Source organism: Symphodus melops (assembly GCF_947650265.1).
Source record: "Symphodus melops genome assembly, chromosome: 1".
In the NCBI taxonomy this organism is placed as follows: Eukaryota; Metazoa; Chordata; class Actinopteri; order Labriformes; family Labridae; genus Symphodus; species Symphodus melops.
Window position 1 is genome coordinate 23533961 of NC_136691.1, and position 21576 is coordinate 23555536.

Consider the following 21576-nt stretch of genomic DNA (forward strand, 5'->3'; position numbering starts at 1 on the left):
GGTAGAGCGCATGCTTTGCATGTATGAGGCCCTGGGTTCAATCCCCGGCATCTCCATCGGCATCAATTCTGCTGAGCTCCTCTTCAACTCTTAGAGGGCATGATCTGCACATGTTTGACACACATGAACTCGGAGGGATGCATCCAGTTCGCAACCGCATTCAGTCATGGAGAAAGAAAAGGTAGCGCTCTTCCACTTAGCTCTTGTTGACATTGCACCTCCAAATCAGATGTTTAGCACATCCAGACTGGTTGTGGTTTGATGTTGTTGCCAGTCTGAACACAAAAAGCCACATGAGATCAGATTTTTCCAAATCCGATTCAAACCACATATGGAGGTGGTTTCAAATCTGATTCCTTCAAATCCGACTCCCTCTGAACATCTCGGTCGCTTCAATGTGTCTTCTGCGTCAGTCTCAACGGGACACCATCGAAAAATAAGAATGACGTAGATCCGGCAGGCCAGAAGTTATCTTTGGTCAGTGAACGAAAACAGCAAGAATCAAAACAAACTTAGTAAAACGAGCCCGTGGACAGACTGCTCCACTAGATAGTTTGCATCAGAAATAATGAAACTTCTCTGTCATCCATTTTGCTGTTGTTTTTGCTGGCCGTAACTTCTTACCATCCAAATAATTGTGGATCGGACCGTGTCAGTATGGACTGGCAGATCGGGTCTGGTCACTTGCAACTTCTAAGATAGATAGATAGATAGATAGATAGATAGATAGATAGATAGATAGATAGATAGATAGATAGATAGATAGATAGATAGATAGATAGATAGATAGATAGATAGATAGATAGATAGATAGATAGATAGATAGATAGATAGATAGATAGATAGATAGATAGATAGATAGATAGATAGATAGATAGATAGATAGATAGATAGATAGATAGATAGATAGATAGATAGATAGATAGATAGATAGATAGATAGATAGATAGATAGATAGATAGATAGATAGATAGATAGATAGATAGATAGATAGATAGATAGATAGATAGATAGATAGATAGATAGATAGATAGATAGATAGATAGATAGATAGATAGATAGATAGATAGATAGATAGATAGATAGATAGATAGATAGATAGATTGATTGATTGATTGATTGATCCCGAGGGAAATTGACGGCATCCAGTAGCAGTATACAGACAGGCAGGACACAAGACATTACTCACAATACACACTCGCTGTCCCCCCTTCCCTCTGTATACAATGATCCCCAAAGAAGATTTAGGAGCCGCCTATGTGACTAAGAGTACACATAATTACAGGTTAAACCTGTGCAGTTAACATTAGCATTGGACTTAAAGTTCTATAGCATAAATGTACATAACCTGTGAAGGAGAGAAAAACATGTGTGCTGGTTAAAAGAGACCTGTAAACAGTTAAAGAGCCTCAGCAACAAAAAGTGCTGACCTTCTAGAAACTAGTGTTGTTTGTGCATGTACAGTGGTGTTTGAGGTAGTGCCAGAGGTGTGAGTACAGTCATTTAACAGTCAATGCAGAGAGTTAGGGATGCAGACTGGGCCATTAAAATGCTCAGCAACATAAAGGAGCAGTGATTAGCATTAAGAGAGCCAGCGCTTCTCACCAGTCTGTCCAGGCGTGCTGCGTCCCTCTTCTTGCAGCTTCCTCCCCAGCACACCACTGCGTAGAAGAGGACACTGGACACCACAGACTGGTAGAACATCTGCAGCAGCTTTTTGCAGATGTTGAAGGACCCCAGCCTTCTCAGGAAGTACAGACGACTCTGTCCCTTCCTGCAGGTAGTGTCCATGTTAGGTGAGTAATGTGGACTGTGGACAGTCAGTCAGTTGGATCGGATTCTGATCAGATTTGGGGAAAATCCGATCTGGGCAGTAGTCTGAACAAAGCCTTAATGTTGCTATACAATTTTCTGTCATCACGAGCACGTTTCCCTGACAGACGTGAGTTGTGTTGGAGTGGAGGAGGGATACGGGGGGGTTGTTGTGGCCGAGTGGTTAAGGCGATGGACTAGAAATCCATTGGGGTCTCCCCGCGCAGGTTCGAATCCTGCCAACAACGAGTGACAGTTTTAATCCCTCGGCGCAAAACCTGGTTGGAAAACAGGTACTGTGGAGTTGGGAATTACGCAAGTCCTTGCAGCAGCAGAGGAAACTGAAGACCTGTCAAAGAGAGATAGTCACTTACTGCCTAACGAGCTTACTTGTGTCGCTTAGCATAGCAGCCTTCCGAGCTGTTGTCCTGGGTCCTGTCATATCTCATTTGTCCACGTCTCCCAGAGTACACAACTGGCTTGTGTTCCTCTTTCCTGCATATCATCAGTATGAGATATGGGAGGTGCTGTACACAATGGTTGGTGGTTTATTGCAAAGCAAAGGCACATCCCATGACCTGTCCCACTTTCCATACTTGTCTAATTATGGCTAACTCTGTCATATCAAAACGTCTTCCCCCAGTCAAATGTTTCCACTGGTCATGACGGAGAGCAAAAGATGGTTGTAGATGAATTTTTTTCATTCATTCCTTTTCATGTCATGCACAGGCGATGGTGGTATAGTGGTGAGCATAGCTGCCTTCCAAGCAGTTGACCCGGGTTCGATTCCCGGCCATCGCAGACAAGCAATACCTTTGCAAATGAGAATGAAAGATTTGAATTTTCAGCTACTATTCATTTGACAGGCCTCATTTGAAAACTATTGGCAGAGAGAAAAGTTGGGCAAAGAAGCAGAGATAAGGTTGTTGTGGCCAAGTGGTTAAGGCGATGGACTTGAAATCCATTGGGTTTACCCCGCGTAGGTTCGAATCCTGCCGACAACGTTATTTCTAATGTTGCCTCTGCTGAGTTGATGGAGTCTGATCCTGAAAAGCAGGTCAGTTGCTCACAAAGACGATCCTCTCTCCCGAGCGCTCATCTGCACGGGAATCTGGTGACTCCAGTCAGCCTCTGATTTATTGGACTGAAAGTGTCCTCTCACCCAGATCTGCCGAGAATCTTGCACACACAAACTCTGTTTAGCCGTTCAATATATTGTATCGTCAGCGAGCACGCAACTTTTTAGTTACCAACAATGTCATCTTTGGCCCATAGACAGTTCTGGAGGTCTGACTGTCTTGTGTTTTTCTGATGTGCACGGGGGATGTAGCTCAGTGGTAGAGCGCATGCTTGCTTTGCATGTATGAGGCCCTGGGTTCAATCCCCGGCATCTCCATCGGCATCAATTCTGCTGAGCTCCTCTTCAACTCTTAGAGGGCATGATCTGCACATGTTTGACACACATGAACTCGGAGGGATGCATCCAGTTCGCAACCGCATTCAGTCATGGAGAAAGAAAAGGTAGTGCTCTTCCACTTAGCTCTTGTTGACATTGCACCTCCAAATCAGATGTTTAGCACATCCAGACTGGTTGTGGTTTGATGTTGTTGCCAGTCTGAACACAAAAAGCCACATGAGATCAGATTTTTCCAAATCTGATTCAAACCACATATGGAGGTGGTTTCAAATCTGATTCCTTCAAATCCGACTCCCTCTGAACATCTCGGTCGCTTCAATGTGTCTTCTGCGTCAGTCTCAACGGGACACCATCGAAAAATAAGAATGACGTAGATCCGGCAGGCCAGAAGTTATCTTTGGTCAGTGAACGAAAACAGCAAGAATCAAAACAAACTTAGTAAAACGAGCCCGTGGACAGACTGCTCCACTAGATAGTTTGCATCAGAAATAATCAAACTTCTCTGTCATCCATTTTGCTGTTGTTTTTGCTGGCCGTAACTTCTTACCATCCAAATAATTGTGGATCGGACCGTGTCAGTATGGACTGGCAGATCGGGTCTGGTCACTTGCAACTTCTAAGATAGATAGATAGATAGATAGATAGATAGAAGATAGATAGATAGATAGATAGATAGATAGATAGATAGATAGATAGATAGATAGATGATAGATAGATAGATAGATAGATAGATAGATAGATAGATAGATAGATAGATAGATAGATAGATAGATAGATAGATAGATAGATAGATAGATAGATAGATAGATAGATAGATAGATAGATAGATAGATTGATCCCGAGGGAAATTGACGGCATCCAGTAGCAGTATACAGACAGGCAGGACACAAGACATTACTCACAATACACACTCGATGTCACCCCTTCCCTCTGTATACAATGATCCCCAAAGAAGATTTAGGAGCCGCCTATGTGACTAAGAGTACACATAATTACAGGTTAAACCTGTGCAGTTAACATTAGCATTGGACTTAAAGTTCTATAGCATAAATGTACATAACCTGTGAAGGAGAGAAAAACATGTGTGCTGGTTAAAAGAGACCTGTAAACAGTTAAAGAGCCTCAGCAACAAAAAGTGCTGACCTTCTAGAAACTAGTGTTGTTTGTGCATGTACAGTGGTGTTTGAGGTAGTGCCAGAGGTGTGAGTACAGTCATTTAACAGTCAATGCAGAGAGTTAGGGATGCAGACTGGGCCATTAAAATGCTCAGCAACATAAAGGAGCAGTGATTAGCATTAAGAGAGCCAGCGCTTCTCACCAGTCTGTCCAGGCGTGCTGCGTCCCTCTTCTTGCAGCTTCCTCCCCAGCACACCACTGCGTAGAAGAGGACACTGGACACCACAGACTGGTAGAACATCTGCAGCAGCTTTTTGCAGATGTTGAAGGACCCCAGCCTTCTCAGGAAGTACAGACGACTCTGTCCCTTCCTGCAGGTAGTGTCCATGTTAGGTGAGTAATGTGGACTGTGGACAGTCAGTCAGTTGGATCGGATTCTGATCAGATTTGGGGAAAATCCGATCTGGGCAGCAGTCTGAACAAAGCCTTAATGTTGCTATACAATTTTCTGTCATCACGAGCACGTTTCCCTGACAGACGTGAGTTGTGTTGGAGTGGAGGAGGGATACGGGGGGGTTGTTGTGGCCGAGTGGTTAAGGCGATGGACTAGAAATCCATTGGGGTCTCCCCGCGCAGGTTCGAATCCTGCCAACAACGAGTGACAGTTTTAATCCCTCGGCGCAAAACCTGGTTGGAAAACAGGTACTGTGGAGTTGGGAATTACGCAAGTCCTTGCAGCAGCAGAGGAAACTGAAGACCTGTCAAAGAGAGATAGTCACTTACTGCCTAACGAGCTTACTTGTGTCGCTTAGCATAGCAGCCTTCCGAGCTGTTGTCCTGGGTCCTGTCATATCTCATTTGTCCACGTCTCCCAGAGTACACAACTGGCTTGTGTTCCTCTTTCCTGCATATCATCAGTATGAGATATGGGAGGTGCTGTACACAATGGTTGGTGGTTTATTGCAAAGCAAAGGCACATCCCATGACCTGTCCCACTTTCCATACTTGTCTAATTATGGCTAACTCTGTCATATCAAAACGTCTTCCCCCAGTCAAATGTTTCCACTGGTCATGACGGAGAGCAAAAGATGGTTGTAGATGAATTTTTTTCATTCATTCCTTTTCATGTCATGAACAGGCGATGGTGGTATAGTGGTGAGCATAGCTGCCTTCCAAGCAGTTGACCCGGGTTTGATTCCCGGCCATCGCAGACAAGCAATACCTTTGCAAATGAGAACGAAAGATTTGAATTTTCAGCTACTATTCATTTGACAGGCCTCATTTGAAAACTATTGGCAGAGAGAAAAGTTGGGCAAAGAAGCAGAGATAAGGTTGTTGTGGCCGAGTGGTTAAGGCGATGGACTTGAAATCCATTGGGTTTACCCCGCGTAGGTTCGAATCCTGCCGACAACGTTATTTCTAATGTTGCCTCTGCTGAGTTGATGGAGTCTGATCCTGAAAAGCAGGTCAGTTGCTCACAAAGACGATCCTCTCTCCCGAGCGCTCATCTGCACGGGAATCTGGTGACTCCAGTCAGCCTCTGATTTATTGGACTGAAAGTGTCCTCTCACCCAGATCTGCCGAGAATCTTACACACACAAACTCTGTTTAGCCGTTCAATATATTGTATCGTCAGCGAGCACGCAACTTTTTAGTTACCAACAATGTCATCTTTGGCCCATAGACAGTTCTGGAGGTCTGACTGTCTTGTGTTTTTCTGCTGTGCACGGGGGATGTAGCTCAGTGGTAGAGCGCATGCTTTGCATGTATGAGGCCCCGGGTTCAATCCCCGGCATCTCCATCGGCATCAATTCTGCTGAGCTCCTCTTCAACTCTTAGAGGGCATGATCTGCACATGTTTGACACACATGAACTCGGAGGGATGCATCCAGTTCGCAACCGCATTCAGTCATGGAGAAAGAAAAGGTAGCGCTCTTCCACTTAGCTCTTGTTGACATTGCACCTCCAAATCAGATGTTTAGCACATCCAGACTGGATGTGGTTTGATGTTGTTGCCAGTCTGAACACAAAAAGCCACATGAGATCAGATTTTTCCAAATCTGATTCAAACCACATATGGAGGTGGTTTCAAATCTGATTCCTTCAAATCCGACTCCCTCTGAACATCTCGGTCGCTTCAATGTGTCTTCTGCGTCAGTCTCAACGGGACACCATCGAAAAATAAGAATGACGTAGATCCGGCAGGCCAGAAGTTATCTTTGGTCAGTGAACGAAAACAGCAAGAATCAAAACAAACTTAATAAAACGAGCCCGTGGACAGACTGCTCCACTAGATAGTTTGCATCAGAAATAATCAAACTTCTCTGTCATCCATTTTGCTGTTGTTTTTGCTGGCCGTAACTTCTTACCATCCAAATAATTGTGGATCGGACCGTGTCAGTATGGACTGGCAGATCGGGTCTGGTCACTTGCAACTTCTAAGATAGATGGATAGATAGATAGATAGATAGATAGATAGATAGATAGATAGATAGATAGATAGATAGATAGATAGATAGATAGATAGATAGATAGATAGATAGATAGATAGATAGATAGATAGATAGATAGATAGATAGATAGATAGATAGATAGATAGATAGATAGATAGATAGATAGATAGATAGATAGATAGATAGATAGATAGATAGATAGATAGATAGATAGATAGATAGATAGATAGATAGATAGATCCCGAGGGAAATTGACGGCATCCAGTAGCAGTATACAGACAGGCAGGACACAAGACATTACTCACAATACACACTCGCTGTCCCCCCTTCCCTCTGTATACAATGATCCCCAAAGAAGATTTAGGAGCCGCCTATGTGACTAAGAGTACACATAATTACAGGTTAAACCTGTGCAGTTAACATTAGCATTGGACTTAAAGTTCTATAGCATAAATGTACATAACCTGTGAAGGAGAGAAAAACATGTGTGCTGGTTAAAAGAGACCTGTAAACAGTTAAAGAGCCTCAGCAACAAAAAGTGCTGACCTTCTAGAAACTAGTGTTGTTTGTGCATGTACAGTGGTGTTTGAGGTAGTGCCAGAGGTGTGAGTACAGTCATTTAACAGTCAATGCAGAGAGTTAGGGATGCAGACTGGGCCATTAAAATGCTCAGCAACATAAAGGAGCAGTGATTAGCATTAAGAGAGCCAGCGCTTCTCACCAGTCTGTCCAGGCGTGCTGCGTCCCTCTTCTTGCAGCTTCCTCCCCAGCACACCACTGCGTAGAAGAGGACACTGGACACCACAGACTGGTAGAACATCTGCAGCAGCTTTTTGCAGATGTTGAAGGACCCCAGCCTTCTCAGGAAGTACAGACGACTCTGTCCCTTCCTGCAGGTAGTGTCCATGTTAGGTGAGTAATGTGGACTGTGGACAGTCAGTCAGTTGGATCGGATTCTGATCAGATTTGGGGAAAATCCGATCTGGGCAGCAGTCTGAACAAAGCCTTAATGTTGCTATACAATTTTCTGTCATCACGAGCACGTTTCCCTGACAGACGTGAGTTGTGTTGGAGTGGAGGAGGGATACGGGGGGGTTGTTGTGGCCGAGTGGTTAAGGCGATGGACTAGAAATCCATTGGGGTCTCCCCGCGCAGGTTCGAATCCTGCCAACAACGAGTGACAGTTTTAATCCCTCGGCGCAAAACCTGGTTGGAAAACAGATACTGTGGAGTTGGGAATTACGCAAGTCCTTGCAGCAGCAGAGGAAACTGAAGACCTGTCAAAGAGAGATAGTCACTTACTGCCTAACGAGCTTACTTGTGTCGCTTAGCATAGCAGCCTTCCGAGCTGTTGTCCTGGGTCCTGTCATATCTCATTTGTCCACGTCTCCCAGAGTACACAACTGGCTTGTGTTCCTCTTTCCTGCATATCATCAGTATGAGATATGGGAGGTGCTGTACACAATGGTTGGTGGTTTATTGCAAAGCAAAGGCACATCCCATGACCTGTCCCACTTTCCATACTTGTCTAATTATGGCTAACTCTGTCATATCAAAACGTCTTCCCCCAGTCAAATGTTTCCACTGGTCATGACGGAGAGCAAAAGATGGTTGTAGATGAATTTTTTTCATTCATTCCTTTTCATGTCATGCACAGGCGATGGTGGTATAGTGGTGAGCATAGCTGCCTTCCAAGCAGTTGACCCGGGTTTGATTCCCGGCCATCGCAGACAAGCAATACCTTTGCAAATGAGAACGAAAGATTTGAATTTTCAGCTACTATTCATTTGACAGGCCTCATTTGAAAACTATTGGCAGAGAGAAAAGTTGGGCAAAGAAGCAGAGATAAGGTTGTTGTGGCCGAGTGGTTAAGGCGATGGACTTGAAATCCATTGGGTTTACCCCGCGTAGGTTCGAATCCTGCCGACAACGTTATTTCTAATGTTGCCTCTGCTGAGTTGATGGAGTCTGATCCTGAAAAGCAGGTCAGTTGCTCACAAAGACGATCCTCTCTCCCGAGCGCTCATCTGCACGGGAATCTGGTGACTCCAGTCAGCCTCTGATTTATTGGACGGAAAGTGTCCTCTCACCCAGATCTGCCGAGAATCTTACACACACAAACTCTGTTTAGCCGTTCAATATATTGTATCGTCAGCGAGCACGCAACTTTTTAGTTACCAACAATGTCATCTTTGGCCCATAGACAGTTCTGGAGGTCTGACTGTCTTGTGTTTTTCTGCTGTGCACGGGGGATGTAGCTCAGTGGTAGAGCGCATGCTTTGCATGTATGAGGCCCCGGGTTCAATCCCCGGCATCTCCATCGGCATCAATTCTGCTGAGCTCCTCTTCAACTCTTAGAGGGCATGATCTGCACATGTTTGACACACATGAACTCGGAGGGATGCATCCAGTTCGCAACCGCATTCAGTCATGGAGAAAGAAAAGGTAGCGCTCTTCCACTTAGCTCTTGTTGACATTGCACCTCCAAATCAGATGTTTAGCACATCCAGACTGGATGTGGTTTGATGTTGTTGCCAGTCTGAACACAAAAAGCCACATGAGATCAGATTTTTCCAAATCTGATTCAAACCACATATGGAGGTGGTTTCAAATCTGATTCCTTCAAATCCGACTCCCTCTGAACATCTCGGTCGCTTCAATGTGTCTTCTGCGTCAGTCTCAACGGGACACCATCGAAAAATAAGAATGACGTAGATCCGGCAGGCCAGAAGTTATCTTTGGTCAGTGAACGAAAACAGCAAGAATCAAAACAAACTTAGTAAAACGAGCCCGTGGACAGACTGCTCCACTAGATAGTTTGCATCAGAAATAATCAAACTTCTCTGTCATCCATTTTGCTGTTGTTTTTGCTGGCCGTAACTTCTTACCATCCAAATAATTGTGGATCGGACCGTGTCAGTATGGACTGGCAGATCGGGTCTGGTCACTTGCAACTTCTAAGATAGATGGATAGATAGATAGATAGATAGATAGATAGATAGATAGATAGATAGATAGATAGATAGATAGATAGATAGATAGATAGATAGATAGATAGATAGATAGATAGATAGATAGATAGATAGATAGATAGATAGATAGATAGATAGATAGATAGATAGATAGATAGATAGATAGATAGATAGATAGATAGATAGATAGATAGATAGATAGATAGATAGATAGATAGATAGATAGATAGATAGATAGATAGATAGATAGATAGATAGATAGATAGATAGATAGATAGATCCCGAGGGAAATTGACGGCATCCAGTAGCAGTATACAGACAGGCAGGACACAAGACATTACTCACAATACACACTCGCTGTCCCCCCTTCCCTCTGTATACAATGATCCCCAAAGAAGATTTAGGAGCCGCCTATGTGACTAAGAGTACACATAATTACAGGTTAAACCTGTGCAGTTAACATTAGCATTGGACTTAAAGTTCTATAGCATAAATGTACATAACCTGTGAAGGAGAGAAAAACATGTGTGCTGGTTAAAAGAGACCTGTAAACAGTTAAAGAGCCTCAGCAACAAAAAGTGCTGACCTTGTAAGAAACTAGTGTTGTTTGTGCATGTACAGTGGTGTTTGAGGTAGTGCCAGAGGTGTGAGTACAGTCATTTAACAGTCAATGCAGAGAGTTAGGGATGCAGACTGGGCCATTAAAATGCTCAGCAACATAAAGGAGCAGTGATTAGCATTAAGAGAGCCAGCGCTTCTCACCAGTCTGTCCAGGCGTGCTGCGTCCCTCTTCTTGCAGCTTCCTCCCCAGCACACCACTGCGTAGAAGAGGACACTGGACACCACAGACTGGTAGAACATCTGCAGCAGCTTTTTGCAGATGTTGAAGGACCCCAGCCTTCTCAGGAAGTACAGACGACTCTGTCCCTTCCTGCAGGTAGTGTCCATGTTAGGTGAGTAATGTGGACTGTGGACAGTCAGTCAGTTGGATCGGATTCTGATCAGATTTGGGGAAAATCCGATCTGGGCAGCAGTCTGAACAAAGCCTTAATGTTGCTATACAATTTTCTGTCATCACGAGCACGTTTCCCTGACAGACGTGAGTTGTGTTGGAGTGGAGGAGGGATACGGGGGGGTTGTTGTGGCCGAGTGGTTAAGGCGATGGACTAGAAATCCATTGGGGTCTCCCCGCGCAGGTTCGAATCCTGCCAACAACGAGTGACAGTTTTAATCCCTCGGCGCAAAACCTGGTTGGAAAACAGATACTGTGGAGTTGGGAATTACGCAAGTCCTTGCAGCAGCAGAGGAAACTGAAGACCTGTCAAAGAGAGATAGTCACTTACTGCCTAACGAGCTTACTTGTGTCGCTTAGCATAGCAGCCTTCCGAGCTGTTGTCCTGGGTCCTGTCATATCTCATTTGTCCACGTCTCCCAGAGTACACAACTGGCTTGTGTTCCTCTTTCCTGCATATCATCAGTATGAGATATGGGAGGTGCTGTACACAATGGTTGGTGGTTTATTGCAAAGCAAAGGCACATCCCATGACCTGTCCCACTTTCCATACTTGTCTAATTATGGCTAACTCTGTCATATCAAAACGTCTTCCCCCAGTCAAATGTTTCCACTGGTCATGACGGAGAGCAAAAGATGGTTGTAGATGAATTTTTTTCATTCATTCCTTTTCATGTCATGCACAGGCGATGGTGGTATAGTGGTGAGCATAGCTGCCTTCCAAGCAGTTGACCCGGGTTTGATTCCCGGCCATCGCAGACAAGCAATACCTTTGCAAATGAGAACGAAAGATTTGAATTTTCAGCTACTATTCATTTGACAGGCCTCATTTGAAAACTATTGGCAGAGAGAAAAGTTGGGCAAAGAAGCAGAGATAAGGTTGTTGTGGCCGAGTGGTTAAGGCGATGGACTTGAAATCCATTGGGTTTACCCCGCGTAGGTTCGAATCCTGCCGACAACGTTATTTCTAATGTTGCCTCTGCTGAGTTGATGGAGTCTGATCCTGAAAAGCAGGTCAGTTGCTCACAAAGACGATCCTCTCTCCCGAGCGCTCATCTGCACGGGAATCTGGTGACTCCAGTCAGCCTCTGATTTATTGGACGGAAAGTGTCCTCTCACCCAGATCTGCCGAGAATCTTACACACACAAACTCTGTTTAGCCGTTCAATATATTGTATCGTCAGCGAGCACGCAACTTTTTAGTTACCAACAATGTCATCTTTGGCCCATAGACAGTTCTGGAGGTCTGACTGTCTTGTGTTTTTCTGCTGTGCACGGGGGATGTAGCTCAGTGGTAGAGCGCATGCTTTGCATGTATGAGGCCCCGGGTTCAATCCCCGGCATCTCCATCGGCATCAATTCTGCTGAGCTCCTCTTCAACTCTTAGAGGGCATGATCTGCACATGTTTGACACACATGAACTCGGAGGGATGCATCCAGTTCGCAACCGCATTCAGTCATGGAGAAAGAAAAGGTAGCGCTCTTCCACTTAGCTCTTGTTGACATTGCACCTCCAAATCAGATGTTTAGCACATCCAGACTGGATGTGGTTTGATGTTGTTGCCAGTCTGAACACAAAAAGCCACATGAGATCAGATTTTTCCAAATCTGATTCAAACCACATATGGAGGTGGTTTCAAATCTGATTCCTTCAAATCCGACTCCCTCTGAACATCTCGGTCGCTTCAATGTGTCTTCTGCGTCAGTCTCAACGGGACACCATCGAAAAATAAGAATGACGTAGATCCGGCAGGCCAGAAGTTATCTTTGGTCAGTGAACGAAAACAGCAAGAATCAAAACAAACTTAGTAAAACGAGCCCGTGGACAGACTGCTCCACTAGATAGTTTGCATCAGAAATAATCAAACTTCTCTGTCATCCATTTTGCTGTTGTTTTTGCTGGCCGTAACTTCTTACCATCCAAATAATTGTGGATCGGACCGTGTCAGTATGGACTGGCAGATCGGGTCTGGTCACTTGCAACTTCTAAGATAGATGGATAGATAGATAGATAGATAGATAGATAGATAGATAGATAGATAGATAGATAGATAGATAGATAGATAGATAGATAGATAGATAGATAGATAGATAGATAGATAGATAGATAGATAGATAGATAGATAGATAGATAGATAGATAGATAGATAGATAGATAGATAGATAGATAGATAGATCCCGAGGGAAATTGACGGCATCCAGTAGCAGTATACAGACAGGCAGGACACAAGACATTACTCACAATACACACTCGCTGTCCCCCCTTCCCTCTGTATACAATGATCCCCAAAGAAGATTTAGGAGCCGCCTATGTGACTAAGAGTACACATAATTACAGGTTAAACCTGTGCAGTTAACATTAGCATTGGACTTAAAGTTCTATAGCATAAATGTACATAACCTGTGAAGGAGAGAAAAACATGTGTGCTGGTTAAAAGAGACCTGTAAACAGTTAAAGAGCCTCAGCAACAAAAAGTGCTGACCTTCTAGAAACTAGTGTTGTTTGTGCATGTACAGTGGTGTTTGAGGTAGTGCCAGAGGTGTGAGTACAGTCATTTAACAGTCAATGCAGAGAGTTAGGGATGCAGACTGGGCCATGAAAATGCTCAGCAACATAAAGGAGCAGTGATTAGCATTAAGAGAGCCAGCGCTTCTCACCAGTCTGTCCAGGCGTGCTGCGTCCCTCTTCTTGCAGCTTCCTCCCCAGCACACCACTGCGTAGAAGAGGACACTGGACACCACAGACTGGTAGAACATCTGCAGCAGCTTTTTGCAGATGTTGAAGGACCCCAGCCTTCTCAGGTAGTACAGACGACTCTGTCCCTTCCTGCAGGTAGTGTCCATGTTAGGTGAGTAATGTGGACTGTGGACAGTCAGTCAGTTGGATCGGATTCTGATCAGATTTGGGGAAAATCCGATCTGGGCAGCAGTCTGAACAAAGCCTTAATGTTGCTATACAATTTTCTGTCATCACGAGCACGTTTCCCTGACAGACGTGAGTTGTGTTGGAGTGGAGGAGGGATACGGGGGGGTTGTTGTGGCCGAGTGGTTAAGGCGATGGACTAGAAATCCATTGGGGTCTCCCCGCGCAGGTTCGAATCCTGCCAACAACGAGTGACAGTTTTAATCCCTCGGCGCAAAACCTGGTTGGAAAACAGGTACTGTGGAGTTGGGAATTACGCAAGTCCTTGCAGCAGCAGAGGAAACTGAAGACCTGTCAAAGAGAGATAGTCACTTACTGCCTAACGAGCTTACTTGTGTCGCTTAGCATAGCAGCCTTCCGAGCTGTTGTCCTGGGTCCTGTCATATCTCATTTGTCCACGTCTCCCAGAGTACACAACTGGCTTGTGTTCCTCTTTCCTGCATATCATCAGTATGAGATATGGGAGGTGCTGTACACAATGGTTGGTGGTTTATTGCAAAGCAAAGGCACATCCCATGACCTGTCCCACTTTCCATACTTGTCTAATTATGGCTAACTCTGTCATATCAAAACGTCTTCCCCCAGTCAAATGTTTCCACTGGTCATGACGGAGAGCAAAAGATGGTTGTAGATGAATTTTTTTCATTCATTCCTTTTCATGTCATGCACAGGCGATGGTGGTATAGTGGTGAGCATAGCTGCCTTCCAAGCAGTTGACCCGGGTTTGATTCCCGGCCATCGCAGACAAGCAATACCTTTGCAAATGAGAACGAAAGATTTGAATTTTCAGCTACTATTCATTTGACAGGCCTCATTTGAAAACTATTGGCAGAGAGAAAAGTTGGGCAAAGAAGCAGAGATAAGGTTGTTGTGGCCGAGTGGTTAAGGCGATGGACTTGAAATCCATTGGGTTTACCCCGCGTAGGTTCGAATCCTGCCGACAACGTTATTTCTAATGTTGCCTCTGCTGAGTTGATGGAGTCTGATCCTGAAAAGCAGGTCAGTTGCTCACAAAGACGATCCTCTCTCCCGAGCGCTCATCTGCACGGGAATCTGGTGACTCCAGTCAGCCTCTGATTTATTGGACTGAAAGTGTCCTCTCACCCAGATCTGCCGAGAATCTTACACACACAAACTCTGTTTAGCCGTTCAATATATTGTATCGTCAGCGAGCACGCAACTTTTTAGTTACCAACAATGTCATCTTTGGCCCATAGACAGTTCTGGAGGTCTGACTGTCTTGTGTTTTTCTGCTGTGCACGGGGGATGTAGCTCAGTGGTAGAGCGCATGCTTTGCATGTATGAGGCCCCGGGTTCAATCCCCGGCATCTCCATCGGCATCAATTCTGCTGAGCTCCTCTTCAACTCTTAGAGGGCATGATCTGCACATGTTTGACACACATGAACTCGGAGGGATGCATCCAGTTCGCAACCGCATTCAGTCATGGAGAAAGAAAAGGTAGCGCTCTTCCACTTAGCTCTTGTTGACATTGCACCTCCAAATCAGATGTTTAGCACATCCAGACTGGATGTGGTTTGATGTTGTTGCCAGTCTGAACACAAAAAGCCACATGAGATCAGATTTTTCCAAATCTGATTCAAACCACATATGGAGGTGGTTTCAAATCTGATTCCTTCAAATCCGACTCCCTCTGAACATCTCGGTCGCTTCAATGTGTCTTCTGCGTCAGTCTCAACGGGACACCATCGAAAAATAAGAATGACGTAGATCCGGCAGGCCAGAAGTTATCTTTGGTCAGTGAACGAAAACAGCAAGAATCAAAACAAACTTAGTAAAACGAGCCCGTGGACAGACTGCTCCACTAGATAGTTTGCATCAGAAATAATCAAACTTCTCTGTCATCCATTTTGCTGTTGTTTTTGCTGGCCGTAACTTCTTACCATCCAAATAATTGTGGATCGGACCGTGTCAGTATGGACTGGCAGATCGGGTCTGGTCACTTGCAACTTCTAAGATAGATGGATAGATGGATAGATAGATAGATAGATAGATAGATAGATAGATAGATAGATAGATAGATAGATAGATAGATAGATAGATAGATAGATAGATAGATAGATAGATAGATAGATAGATAGATAGATAGATAGATAGATAGATAGATAGATAGATAGATAGATAGATAGATGATAGATAGATAGATAGATAGATAGATAGATAGATAGATAGATAGATAGATAGATAGATAGATAGATAGATAGATAGATAGATAGATAGATAGATAGATAGATAGATAGATAGATAGATAGATAGATAGATAGATAGATAGATCCCGAGGGAAATTGACGGCATCCAGTAGCAGTATACAGACAGGCAGGACACAAGACATTACTCACAATACACACTCGCTGTCCCCCCTTCCCTCTGTATACAATGATCCCCAAAGAAGATTTAGGAGCCGCCTATGTGACTAAGAGTACACATAATTACAGGTTAAACCTGTGCAGTTAACATTAGCATTGGACTTAAAGTTCTATAGCATAAATGCACATAACCTGTGAAGGAGAGAAAAACATGTGTGCTGGTTAAAAGAGACCTGTAAACAGTTAAAGAGCCTCAGCAACAAAAAGTGCTGACCTTCTAGAAACTAGTGTTGTTTGTGCATGTACAGTGGTGTTTGAGGTAGTGCCAGAGGTGTGAGTACAGTCATTTAACAGTCAATGCAGAGAGTTAGGGATGCCGACTGGGCCATTAAAATGCTCAGCAACATAAAGGAGCAGTGATTAGCATTAAGAGAGCCAGCGCTTCTCACCAGTCTGTCCAGGCGTGCTGCGTCCCTCTTCTTGCAGCTTCCTCCCCAGCACACCACTGCGTAGAAGAGGACACTGGACACCACAGACTGGTAGAACATCTGCAGCAGCTTTTTGCAGATGTTGAAGGACCCCAGCCTTCTCAGGAAGTACAGACGACTCTGTCCCTTCCTGCAGGTAGTGTCCATGTTAGGTGAGTAATGTGGACTGTGGACAGTCAGTCAGTTGGATCGGATTCTGATCAGATTTGGGGAAAATCCGATCTGGGCAGCAGTCTGAACAAAGCCTTAATGTTGCTATACAATTTTCTGTCATCACGAGCACGTTTCCCTGACAGACGTGAGTTGTGTTGGAGTGGAGGAGGGATACGGGGGGGTTGTTGTGGCCGAGTGGTTAAGGCGATGGACTAGAAATCCATTGGGGTCTCCCCGCGCAGGTTCGAATCCTGCCAACAACGAGTGACAGTTTTAATCCCTCGGCGCAAAACCTGGTTGGAAAACAGGTACTGTGGAGTTGGGAATTACGCAAGTCCTTGCAGCAGCAGAGGAAACTGAAGACCTGTCAAAGAGAGATAGTCACTTACTGCCTAACGAGCTTACTTGTGTCGCTTAGCATAGCAGCCTTCCGAGCTGTTGTCCTGGGTCCTGTCATATCTCATTTGTCCACGTCTCCCAGAGTACACAACTGGCTTGTGTTCCTCTTTCCTGCATATCATCAGTATGAGATATGGGAGGTGCTGTACACAATGGTTGGTGGTTTATTGCAAAGCAAAGGCACATCCCATGACCTGTCCCACTTTCCATACTTGTCTAATTATGGCTAACTCTGTCATATCAAAACGTCTTCCCCCAGTCAAATGTTTCCACTGGTCATGACGGAGAGCAAAAGATGGTTGTAGATGAATTTTTTTCATTCATTCCTTTTCATGTCATGCACAGGCGATGGTGGTATAGTGGTGAGCATAGCTGCCTTCCAAGCAGTTGACCCGGGTTTGATTCCCGGCCATCGCAGACAAGCAATACCTTTGCAAATGAGAACGAAAGATTTGAATTTTCAGCTACTATTCATTTGACAGGCCTCATTTGAAAACTATTGGCAGAGAGAAAAGTTGGGCAAAGAAGCAGAGATAAGGTTGTTGTGGCCGAGTGGTTAAGGCGATGGACTTGAAATCCATTGGGTTTACCCCGCGTAGGTTCGAATCCTGCCGACAACGTTATTTCTAATGTTGCCTCTGCTGAGTTGATGGAGTCTGATCCTGAAAAGCAGGTCAGTTGCTCACAAAGACGATCCTCTCTCCCGAGCGCTCATCTGCACGGGAATCTGGTGACTCCAGTCAGCCTCTGATTTATTGGACTGAAAGTGTCCTCTCACCCAGATCTGCCGAGAATCTTACACACACAAACTCTGTTTAGCCGTTCAATATATTGTATCGTCAGCGAGCACGCAACTTTTTAGTTACCAACAATGTCATCTTTGGCCCATAGACAGTTCTGGAGGTCTGACTGTCTTGTGTTTTTCTGCTGTGCACGGGGGATGTAGCTCAGTGGTAGAGCGCATGCTTTGCATGTATGAGGCCCCGGGTTCAATCCCCGGCATCTCCATCGGCATCAATTCTGCTGAGCTCCTCTTCAACTCTTAGAGGGCATGATCTGCACATGTTTGACACACATGAACTCGGAGGGATGCATCCAGTTCGCAACCGCATTCAGTCATGGAGAAAGAAAAGGTAGCGCTCTTCCACTTAGCTCTTGTTGACATTGCACCTCCAAATCAGATGTTTAGCACATCCAGACTGGATGTGGTTTGATGTTGTTGCCAGTCTGAACACAAAAAGCCACATGAGATCAGATTTTTCCAAATCTGATTCAAACCACATATGGAGGTGGTTTCAAATCTGATTCCTTCAAATCCGACTCCCTCTGAACATCTCGGTCGCTTCAATGTGTCTTCTGCGTCAGTCTCAACGGGACACCATCGAAAAATAAGAATGACGTAGATCCGGCAGGCCAGAAGTTATCTTTGGTCAGTGAACGAAAACAGCAAGAATCAAAACAAACTTAGTAAAACGAGCCCGTGGACAGACTGCTCCACTAGATAGTTTGCATCAGAAATAATCAAACTTCTCTGTCATCCATTTTGCTGTTGTTTTTGCTGGCCGTAACTTCTTACCATCCAAATAATTGTGGATCGGACCGTGTCAGTATGGACTGGCAGATCGGGTCTGGTCACTTGCAACTTCTAAGATAGATGGATAGATGGATAGATAGATAGATAGATAGATAGATAGATAGATAGATAGATAGATAGATAGATAGATAGATAGATAGATAGATAGATAGATAGATAGATAGATAGATAGATAGATAGATAGATAGATAGATAGATAGATAGATAGATAGATAGATAGATAGATAGATAGATAGATAGATAGATAGATAGATAGATAGATAGATAGATGATAGATAGATAGATAGATAGATAGATAGATAGATAGATAGATAGATAGATAGATAGATAGATAGATAGATAGATAGATAGATAGATAGATAGATAGATAGATAGATAGATAGATCCCGAGGGAAATTGACGGCATCCAGTAGCAGTATACAGACAGGCAGGACACAAGACATTACTCACAATACACACTCGCTGTCCCCCCTTCCCTCTGTATACAATGATCCCCAAAGAAGATTTAGGAGCCGCCTATGTGACTAAGAGTACACATAATTACAGGTTAAACCTGTGCAGTTAACATTAGCATTGGACTTAAAGTTCTATAGCATAAATGCACATAACCTGTGAAGGAGAGAAAAACATGTGTGCTGGTTAAAAGAGACCTGTAAACAGTTAAAGAGCCTCAGCAACAAAAAGTGCTGACCTTCTAGAAACTAGTGTTGTTTGTGCATGTACAGTGGTGTTTGAGGTAGTGCCAGAGGTGTGAGTACAGTCATTTAACAGTCAATGCAGAGAGTTAGGGATGCCGACTGGGCCATTAAAATGCTCAGCAACATAAAGGAGCAGTGATTAGCATTAAGAGAGCCAGCGCTTCTCACCAGTCTGTCCAGGCGTGCTGCGTCCCTCTTCTTGCAGCTTCCTCCCCAGCACACCACTGCGTAGAAGAGGACACTGGACACCACAGACTGGTAGAACATCTGCAGCAGCTTTTTGCAGATGTTGAAGGACCCCAGCCTTCTCAGGAAGTACAGACGACTCTGTCCCTTCCTGCAGGTAGTGTCCATGTTAGGTGAGTAATGTGGACTGTGGACAGTCAGTCAGTTGGATCGGATTCTGATCAGATTTGGGGAAAATCCGATCTGGGCAGCAGTCTGAACAAAGCCTTAATGTTGCTATACAATTTTCTGTCATCACGAGCACGTTTCCCTGACAGACGTGAGTTGTGTTGGAGTGGAGGAGGGATACGGGGGGGTTGTTGTGGCCGAGTGGTTAAGGCGATGGACTAGAAATCCATTGGGGTCTCCCCGCGCAGGTTCGAATCCTGCCAACAACGAGTGACAGTTTTAATCCCTCGGCGCAAAACCTGGTTGGAAAACAGGTACTGTGGAGTTGGGAATTACGCAAGTCCTTGCAGCAGCAGAGGAAACTGAAGACCTGTCAAAGAGAGATAGTCACTTACTGCCTAACGAGCTTACTTGTGTCGCTTAGCATAGCAGCCTTCCGAGCTGTTGTCCTGGGTCCTGTCATATCTCATTTGTCCACGTCTCCCAGAGTACACAACTGGCTTGTGTTCCTCTTTCCTGCATATCATCAGTATGAGATATGGGAGGTGCTGTACACAATGGTTGGTGGTTTATTGCAAAGCAAAGGCACATCCCATGACCTGTCCCACTTTCCATACTTGTCTAATTATGGCTAACTCTGTCATATCAAAACGTCTTCCCCCAGTCAAATGTTTCCACTGGTCATGACGGAGAGCAAAAGATGGTTGTAGATGAATTTTTTTCATTCATTCCTTTTCATGTCATGCACAGGCGATGGTGGTATAGTGGTGAGCATAGCTGCCTTCCAAGCAGTTGACCCGGGTTTGATTCCCGGCCATCGCAGACAAGCAATACCTTTGCAAATGAGAACGAAAGATTTGAATTTTCAGCTACTATTCATTTGACAGGCCTCATTTGAAAACTATTGGCAGAGAGAAAAGTTGGGCAAAGAAGCAGAGATAAGGTTGTTGTGGCCGAGTGGTTAAGGCGATGGACTTGAAATCCATTGGGTTTACCCCGCGTAGGTTCGAATCCTGCCGACAACGTTATTTCTAATGTTGCCTCTGCTGAGTTGATGGAGTCTGATCCTGAAAAGCAGGTCAGTTGCTCACAAAGACGATCCTCTCTCCCGAGCGCTCATCTGCACGGGAATCTGGTGACTCCAGTCAGCCTCTGATTTATTGGACTGAAAGTGTCCTCTCACCCAGATCTGCCGAGAATCTTACACACACAAACTCTGTTTAGCCGTTCAATATATTGTATCGTCAGCGAGCACGCAACTTTTTAGTTACCAACAATGTCATCTTTGGCCCATAGACAGTTCTGGAGGTCTGACTGTCTTGTGTTTTTCTGCTGTGCACGGGGGATGTAGCTCAGTGGTAGAGCGCATGCTTTGCATGTATGAGGCCCCGGGTTCAATCCCCGGCATCTCCATCGGCATCAATTCTGCTGAGCTCCTCTTCAACTCTTAGAGGGCATGATCTGCACATGTTTGACACACATGAACTCGGAGGGATGCATCCAGTTCGCAACCGCATTCAGTCATGGAGAAAGAAAAGGTAGCGCTCTTCCACTTAGCTCTTGTTGACATTGCACCTCCAAATCAGATGTTTAGCACATCCAGACTGGATGTGGTTTGATGTTGTTGCCAGTCTGAACACAAAAAGCCACATGAGATCAGATTTTTCCAAATCTGATTCAAACCACATATGGAGGTGGTTTCAAATCTGATTCCTTCAAATCCGACTCCCTCTGAACATCTCGGTCGCTTCAATGTGTCTTCTGCGTCAGTCTCAACGGGACACCATCGAAAAATAAGAATGACGTAGATCCGGCAGGCCAGAAGTTATCTTTGGTCAGTGAACGAAAACAGCAAGAATC